The sequence below is a fragment of the Sapajus apella genome, unplaced genomic scaffold (assembly GCF_009761245.1).
Source record: "Sapajus apella isolate SASKATOON/1434 unplaced genomic scaffold, GSC_monkey_1.0 scaffold21, whole genome shotgun sequence".
NCBI classification, from domain to species: domain Eukaryota; kingdom Metazoa; phylum Chordata; class Mammalia; order Primates; family Cebidae; genus Sapajus; species Sapajus apella.
This window is the reverse complement of record NW_022436961.1, coordinates 27,223,554-27,233,216: the sequence shown is the minus strand read 5'-3', so window position 1 is coordinate 27,233,216 and position 9,663 is coordinate 27,223,554. Positions and strand designations below refer to the sequence as shown.

Below are 9,663 nucleotides of genomic sequence, written 5' to 3'. Positions count from 1 at the left end.
TTACGGAAGTATTCTCTTTAGTTACTTTTTTGTTAGGTCATTTTTGCCTCTTAGAAGGATGACCTCTACAATGAGGGAAGAAGACTGGACAGGGATTGTTTGGCAGGAATTGTTTGTTTGTGTGTGTGTGTGTGTGTGTGTGTGTGTGTGAGAGAGAGAGAGAGAGAGAGAGAGAGAGAGAGAGAGAGCGCGCCAGCGTGCGAGTGCACTTGTGGGAGCCAGGGGTGGGATGGTGATAGTTTAGATAGCACTGGAGAGACATCTAGGAACAATTCCTTCACAGGCTGTGCTAAGAGGGCAAGTGCTACTTGACAGGGTCTCCAGAACACTTGGAACTGTAAGGGAGCTGGCTGATTTATACCCAAAGTGTCCGATAGGGGGATTTTCATCTAGGGGAAAATACAAGCCTCTCCTATGAGAATGCCAAAAGTGCAGCATTCATTTCAGATTTGAACATTAGAAAAATCACCGTGCTACTTAATTCTGTTCTGGCAGATAATTTGTAATTTACAAAGACCTTTCATCTCCCTATATCTTCTTTAAACTTTAGCTTTGTAAAGATTCTGATGATGAAGAGAAAATATTTTTAGCCTGTTTTACATATGATAGAACCAAGGTCCTGAGATATAATTGTATTTGGCTGAGAACATATATCCATGTATCCTTTTTTATTCAAAATGAGCACGAATGTTTCTATAAATATGTTTGTAACAATCTGGCCAAAGCATTATGTTATCATAGTATCCTAAGTAAATACCTATAATACATTTATCACACTGCACAATCATTACTACATTGTATGTTTTTTTCCAAGGACAAAGCCAATGCTTTATTGCCATTGTGTTGCCATTACCCAGAAGTGCGTGGCATATAATAGATGCTCAGTAAATATCTATTGAATGAACTGAGGAATGGAGTCTTGTGAAAATCACAAAGACTGGTACTGTGAATTTGGTGAGTCACCAAGAAGTTGACCCAAAAGAAGACTATTCTGTTGTTTTTACTTTTTATCTTGAGAGGCAGACTCTCAGTCTGTCACTAAGGCTGGAGTATAGTGGTGCTACCATAGCTCATGGTAGCCTCAAACTCCAGGGCTCAAGTGATCCTCCCACCTCAGCTTCACAAGTAGCTGGGACTGCGGACGTCTACCACTACACATGGCTAATTCGATCAGCTGGCCATGCCAGAGCCTTCACTGCTCTTTGTGGCTGCCCCTTCTTTGGCTCAGTGTATAGTGCTGAAAACAAGTGAACTAGGTTTCATTTTCAGTGTAGACAAGGTATTTTCTATAGACTGTCTCTCTTTGCCTTGGTTTGGAAAGGCAGACACAAACACTAAAGAGTCATGGTTTTCACGCAGAAAAGGAAGAGGAGTTTGTGAGAAGCAAGGACCAAGTGAATGGTAGTGGCAGGTGGTGAGTGTTTATTGAGTGGATTTATTTGTTAGTTCTCAACCCATTGATTAAATTGGAAGCTCTAAGCTTCCATTAAGAGACAGGTATTTAACTTGCATTAATCAATGCTAATTCACTTTAGTTGAATATCTTACTTCATTAGTCTCTTAATATTTAAAACACTCCATGCACATCAGAAGCCCTCCTGCCTTGATTAGGAAGCCAGTAACCAGGCGCAATCTGAGGACAGTTATAGGAAAACCGGCATCACAGTAAGACCTGCTCATGGAAAGCCAATCCTACAGCACAACTGCCCCTGTCGCTACAGCATTATAGTTTAGTGTGTGGGCCCTGGAGTCTAACTGCTCCTAGATTTAAAAAAACTTACAGTTTAATAATTTATTGATGTAAAATTCAAAAAGCCCAAAATTCACCATTTTCAAGTGGATAATTCAGTGGTATTTAGTACATTCGCAATGCAACTACCACTTTATCTAATTGGAAAGCATATTTTCCTTTTTACCTGTTAACCAGTTTCTCCCCATTCCCTGCCCCTCCCCAATTTCTGACAAGTGCCAATCTGCATCCTGTCTATGCATTTATCTATTACTGGTATTTAACATACTTGGAATCATATAACGTGACATTTCGTATTGTGACTTCTTTCACTTAGCGTAGTGTTTTGGAGGCTCATCCACATTGTAGCTAGTATCAGTACTTCATTCCTTTTTATGAATGAATCATATTCCACCGTGTGTATATACTACAATTTGTGTATCCATTCATTGGTCATGGGCATTTGAACTGTTTCCATCCACCTTACTGCTATTGTGAATAGTGCTGCTATGAACGTGGGTGTACATGTATTTAAGTACCTGTTTTTAGTTATTTAGGGTATCTACACAGGAGCAGAATTGTGGGGTCATATGGTACTACTATGCTTAATTTTTTCCAGGAACCACCAAACTGTTTTCTATGGTGGATTAACCATTTTGCCTTCTCACCAGTAATATGGGAGGACTCCAATTTCTCTACATCCTGGATGACACTTGTTAGTTTCTGTTTATTGGATTATAGACATCCTAGTGGATGTGAAATGGAAACTTATTGTGGTTTTGATTATCATTTACCTGGTAACTAATTACATTGATCAGCTATTTGGAGAAATGTCTATTCAAGGCTTTTGTCCATTTAAAAAATTCAGTTGTTTATCTTTTACTTGTGAAGTTGTAAGAATGCTTTATATGTTCTTTATATGTTCTACATATTAGACCCTTATTGGCTATATGATTTGCAAATACTCTCTTGTCCTGTGAGTGGTCTTTTCGCTTTAAGTTCTTTCTGTGTTCTAGATACTAGCTTCTCATCAGCTGTATGAGTTGCAAATGTTTTCTCCCATTGCATGTGTTGTCTTTTCACTTCAATGATAAAGTCCTTCGAGGTGAAAAGCTTTTCATTTTGCTGAAGTCTAATCTGTATTTTTTTCTTTTGTTGTTTGTGTTTATGTCGTCATACTTGAGAATCAATTATCAAATCCAATGCCATGAAGGTATATCCTATGCTCTCTTCTAAGAATTTTATGGTTTTGGCTCTTACATGAGGCTGTTTCATTCTAATTTTTGCATATGGTGTGAGATAAGAGACCAAATTCATTCTTTTGTATGTGACTATCCAGTTGTCCCAGCACCATTTAGAAACTATCCTTTCCTCATTGAATGAGCTTGGCACCCTTGACAAAAATCGGTTGAGCCAAAGATTCTGACATAACTGGTCATATTAATAGATGTATGAGTTTTTTTCTATATTCTCAATTTATTCTATTAGTCTGTATGTCTGTCCTTATGCCATTACCACAGTGTTTTAATTATTATAGTTTTGTAATAAGTTTTGAAATCAGAAAGTGTGAGTCTTCCAGCTTCCTTTTTCAAGACTGCTTGGGCTGTCTAGTTGCTCGGGCCACCAGCTTTGGAGTCTTTCTTGACACTTCTCTTTCTCTCACATCTGCTTCTAATTCTTCATCATCGTATCTCACCTGGACTACTGAGACAGACCCTTAGCGCTTCTCCTTGCCTTCTCTTTCAACCTATACCCCAAAGCCCATTCTGCTCACAACAGCCAAGGCAATCCTTTTGAAATACAGTAAGATCATAGATGTTCCTGTGTTTTCAACCCTCCAGTTGCTTCCCATCACATGTAAAATAAAAGCCAGCAAGAACCTGCAAGGTTGGCCCCCTGAAGCCTCCCTCTCTCTCCATTTTCTACCATTCTCTCCTTGCTCAGTTGGCTTCAGCATTTATAGCCTTGCTTTTCCTTTACTGTAGGAAGCGTGCTTCTGTGTCAAAATGTTTGCGTATCCTTTCTTCCTTGTCTGTAAAGCTCTTATCCCAGATATTCACCTTCCTTGCGCCCTCCTTCTCCATGTACCCAGCTCAGTGACCTGTCCTTGGAGAGACCTTTCCTCACTGCCTTATTTGAAGTAGTAGTCCATAAGTCTCATCCCCAAACATACCATACATTTCGTTATAGATTAATGATTACAAGAGGTCAGATCCACATGGATAGGAATTTTGTTTCACAGCTGCTATAATCCTAGTATTTAGAACAGTGTCTGATAGATATTAGACACTGGGTTTTCTTTTGTTTGTTTGTTTGTTTTTTTGAGATGGAGTCTTGCTCTTTCTCCCAGGCCGAAGTGCAGTGACATGATCTCAAACTCACTGCAACCTCCACCTCCCAGGTTCAAACAATTCTCCTGCCTCAGCCACTTGAGTAGCTGGGTTTGCAGGCATATGCCACCATGCCCAGCTAATTTTTTGTATTTTTAGTAGAGACGGAGTTTCACCATGTGGGCCTGTCTGGTCTCAAACTCCTGACCTCCAGTGATCCACCGTCCTCAGTCTCCTAAAGTGCTGGGATTACAGGTGTGAGCCACTGTGCCCAGCTATTTAGTAATTTTGAGTGAAAGAATAAATGAATGAATTATCTTTCAGAGAAAGAAGTATAAATATCATAATGAGCATAAATAGAATAGGATTTGGAGTGAGGCAGAAATTGATTTCAGTACCAGTTCTGCCACTTTTCAGTTACATGATCTCATGTAAGGTTTTTAACATCTCTGGATCCCAATTTGCTCACCCGTAAAATGGGTATAATAATGGTACTCTGCAAACTTGTGGAGAAGCTTAACTCTTAGGCATGCAAATTCCCTGGTAGTTTTTTTTTTTTTAAAAAAAAAAAAAAAAAAAAAAACAGTACGAACGGGCTGGGCGCGGTGGCTCATGCCCATAATCGCAGCACTTTGGGAGGCCGAGGCAGGTGGATCACGAGATCAAGAGATCGAGACCATCCTGGTCAACATGGTGAAACCCCGTCTCTACTAAAAATACAAAACATTAGCTGGGCATGGTGGCGCATGCCTGTAGTCCCAGCTACTTGGGAGGTGGAGGCAAGAGAATTGCTTGAACCAAGGAGGCGGAGGTTGCGGTGAGCCGAGATCGCGCCATTGCACTTCATTCTGGGTAACAAGAGTGGAACTCCGTCTCAAAACAAACAAACAACAAAAAAACAGTACGTACTTAAGCAATTGTAGCTATTGCTAAGGCCACTGTTTCTAACCTCAAGATGGGTTATAATTCATGAATGTCTGGTTTTTCAGAAGACAGTGGTATATTTTGGTCTCTAGTCTCATTGTTGCAGTGCTGAAAATGTTTGGTGTCTGATAGAATGGAAGACTTGGTTTCCCCAATATTTCTCAGCTATTTTCTAATGGTTATTTTTGCTTGGGTATTGCCTTTTCCCCTTTAAATAGGTGCGTTTTGGTTCCTGGGTCTACATAGAAAAGATACACTGTATATTGATAAAATGAAGGTAGCTTTCTGCTATGAACAAGATTTTGAATCTTCAACTTGGAAAACAAATTTCAATGGTATCATAGTTAACTTCCTCTTAAAGCTTATATATTCACAATTTTCTTAGTGAATTTTTGAGAATTGAGTAAAATCCTCTAGCCAGCCTTCAGTAATACTGTGAGTGACCTAATCATAGCCAGGATGACTTACTGCAGGCAGAAAGAAATAAGACATATTACCTAAGCCCTACCATTGGCTCAACCCCATTACTCTACAGCCACTGCTGCCACGGAGAAGTCTTTCCCAAGGATTATATTGTATAGTATCTAATTCCAGGGTTGGGAAATGGAGTTTCATTGTTGATTAGAGAACTGGCTTCATACATAGCCAAGCGCAAATGGCTGTAACTTCACGGTGGATTCTGCTGACATGTTATTTTCTTCTTAGCTTCTGAACACCATCACCTTTGCCCTTCCTGGCTCCTGGCTGTCCTGCAGGCTCTCATCCCCCATCACATAATGTCAAAGAACCCTCAGGAATTAGTCTTCCAGATGGACATGAGCTAAAGATTCTGACATAACTGCTCAGGGGATTGCAGGCATTAAATTCAAGGTATTAAATTTGCACTGGGGTGGGGGAAAGCAAGGAAAATCAGATTTCAGAAACTGCAGTACCAGAGGGAGTATGTGTTACTGGAGAGTAGATGTTCTCAATCTTTTTTTCAAACAATAATTACGCATTATCTCTAATGTTGAGTGGCAAAGGTGAAATCCATGCAATAACTCAAGGACTTGACAAGTGAATCACGCTTGGCGATCTGTTTTATACGATGCATTATATGGGGTTTGTACTCGATATTTTCCCTGTACAATGGCTCCCATGCCCTCCTTTTTTTTCTTTCTCTGACTTTGAGTCATTAGCTGTGATACCCAAGGAGTCTTCAGCTTGTTAGCAAGATGCATTATGTTGTTGGCCATCAAAAGATTGAAGCAGAGAATGTGGGAAGCAGCCAGGCTGGGTTGGGGAATAAAAGCTACTGCCTAGGAGAGGCAGGAAGTGGGAGGAGACTTTGCAAACAACAATCTTGGGCCAAGGGCCATTTTGGATGCATCTGGCCAAGCTCCGCTTCCTGTCCAAATATGGAGAAGGTAAAAGGCAAGGAGTGGACCACCACAGAGAAGGCGAGGGAAGAGGATCAGCAGGCTTCTAATCAACCAAACACGATTGCTTTGCCGGGAACATCAGCGAAGAAGGGAACCAAGGGAAAAGTATCTGTCAAAGGTGACAAAGTGCTCTGCCCTAAGAAGAAGGCAGACTATGATAACACCAGACCTCAGAAGAAGATATCAATCCCTCCCTTACCCTCTAAACTGCCACCTGTTAATCTGATTCACCTTCACATCGTGCCAGCCTGGTGTCAGCAATTAAAGCTGAGCACCAGAGGCCAGAAACTGGATGCATATAAGCGCCTGTGTGCCTTTGCTTACCCAAACCAAAAGGATTTCCCTAGCACAGCAAAAGAGGCCAAAATCCGGAAGTCATTGCAAAATAAATTAAAGGTGGAAAAGGGAAAGCGTGCCAGCAGAGTTCTGGGACACAGCCTCCTCAAGTGGCCCTTCCCCCTGCGGAGGGGCTGCCTGCTCTGGAAGGGCCCGCTGCTCTCCTTGAGGGAGTTAATACAGTTGTGGTAACAACTTCTGCCCCAGAGGCTGTGCTGGCCTCCTGGGTGAGAATTTCAGCCAGGGCAAGGACGGCAGAGGCAGTGGAATCACCACAAGAAGCCAGCGGTGTCAGGTGGTGTGTGGTCCATAGGAAAAGTCTCCCTGCAGACACAGATGGTTGGGTGGACCTGCAGTTTCATGCTGGTCAAGGCTGGGTTCCAGAAAAGCAAGAAGGGAGAGCGAGTGCGCTTTCCTGCTTCCTGCCTCCAGTTTTCCACCCCCACACCTTGAAGACAATATGTTGTGCCCCAAATGTGTTCACAGGAACAAGGTCTTAATAAAAAGCCTCCAATGGGAATAGAATATCAGGAAAAAGGCCATATCTATGGTAATTAATGGCAGAAAGGCTAGAGAGTCGGATTCCTTGGTGCTGCTGACAGGTGAACTTCGTCCTTTCCACACCTGCTTACGGTCCGTGCAGACTGCTGGGGTGGCAGATCTTAGCCTAAGACCCCTAGCAGTGCCTGTTACTTTGTGAGTAGAGATATGATAGACTCTTGCATTTAAAAACGGAAAAACATTGCACAAATTACCATAAATTGTAGTTAATATGTAGAAAAACTTATTCATACTACCTTTCTAAAATAGAAAAGACTTCAGCAGCTGTTTTGTTTTGTTCCGTTCTGTTTTATTTATTTATTTATTTTTGAGACAGTATCTCGCTCTGTTGTCCAGGCTGGTGTGCAGTGGTGCGATCTCAGTTCGGTGCAAACTCCGCCTCCTGGGCTCAAGTGATTCTCCTGCCTCAGCCTCCTGGTTAGCTGGGGTTGCAGGCACCTGCTGCCATACCCAGCTATTTTTTTATTTTTAGTAGAGATGGGGTTTCACCTTGTTGGCCAGACTGGTTTCAAACTCCTGGCTTCGAGTGATCCACCCACCTCAGCCTCCCAAAATGCTGGGACTACGTGCATGAGCCACTGTGCCTGCTCTCAGCAGCTCTTTTAAGTGAAAACTTCTTCAGCTGAGCATTGGAAGGCGTTGAGTAAAACAGTAGTTTGCTCCTGTGCTCAATTTTTCCTCCTCTGGACACTGACGACTTTAGGAGCTGCTTCATTCCAATTGCAGTTTCATAAAACATTTCATAAATAATATTTTAAGGCAAAGAAAGGCTGTTAATTCTCTCCCTCCCCCAAAACATGATCTTAATATTCAAAACAATGTTTTTCAGAGTTTTTTTAATCTGAGATTTTTATGGTGCGACTACAGAATCAAAACACAAGGCACTTTGTATTATTTCACTTTAAATTGTGTATATTTCTGGTGTTTAAAATGTTTAAGATTGCTTCCCCACTCAGAAATACATAATATATTGAACTTAAAATGTGTTTATTAACCAATTCTCCATAAATAAATATGTATAGAAAATAATTCATCTGTTGTATTTAGGGAACGTATTCACTGCATGCAAATTATTGTTAGTGTTCTTAACTCAGGAGGAAACCGAAACGTGTGATTTTTCTTTTGCATTACTCATTTGTTTTTTCTTTATTAGTTGGTGGTGTGGGTTGAATTTTTTTTTTTTAAAAACTACTTACTTAGGTGTAATTGACATACAAAAAGCTGTACATATTTAATGTATCTTATTGAGTATAATTAATTTTTATTTTTTTGTGTATGTGTGTACTTTCTAAATTTATAATCCTGTGAGTCTGGGAACAGATCTGTTTTTCACTTGTCCTGATTTAATGACAGTTTCCAACATTGTTTTGTTATTACAAGTAGGGATCTATTTTTTTTCACCTTCAATGAAGATAATAAAAAAATGCACTGAAAAAAAAAAAAGCGACTGTCTAAGTATGTCTCAGCCACTGTGCTCCTCACACTCCCCTTCTGGGACTGCCCCTTTTTTGTTTCTAAGTAATGGAATCAAAGCAACCGAGTGCCTCTTCCTGAATCCTGTGGCAAAACCAGCCTTGTAAACAAGGGTTGTGGAATATTCCTTACTTGCCTGCCAAAGTGAAATAAAGTGCTAACGCCCCCAACCTGAAACATGAAGCAGGAATGGATCTTAAATGTAGCCACAAAAATCCTCACATCTTTCTCTTTATTTTTTGAGTGATCTAAATGAAGATCCAATGTAAAAGTTACCTCTTTGCAGTATTTTTCTAACGGCATGGGGTTTATTTAAATAAAGGCAACTTAAAAATCTAGTTTCCAGTTTTTCACTGTGTTTCACCATGGCTTCAGGGGACTGAAGACATTTTAAAGACGCTTAGCAAGTTTGAGTGGAAACTCAATTTACTTCTTACATTAATTCTGCTTTCTATTGTCTTCTTCTTCCCATACTTTAAATTGAAAGGATTCAAAAGAAGGGGATTGGACATAAATATCCTAACAAAATCAGTGTGCTGATTTGATTAGATATACATAAAATGCACTTAGTATCAAAAATATTTTTTTAAAATGCACAGACTGTGATGAGGCAATATCAGTGTAATGAGTATGTTTTGGCTTTCAACTTTGTGCAAGCACTTGCATACATTATTGCATTTAGTACCCAAAACAACTCTGGGAGAATAGAACATGTGGGTCCTATTTCACCAAGTTTTTGAAATACTTAAGATAGTTACCTACATGGATGGCAAAATTTCTTGAGCATAATATAATTTATGCTTAATAACAATAATGTATTCCTTTATGAATTTTACATGAAACAGAAGCTTAACAACGGCAAGTCACTTTCCCAAAGTCTTATTGCTGC

At 40.2% G+C, this 9,663-nt stretch overlaps 1 pseudogene; it reads left to right on the top strand.

Annotated features, from left to right (window-relative positions):
* Window positions 1-6,380: 6,380 nt before the first annotated feature.
* On the top strand, window positions 6,381-7,589 carry LOC116558504 (annotated as a pseudogene).
* The last annotated feature ends 2,074 nt before the right edge of the window (window positions 7,590-9,663 follow it).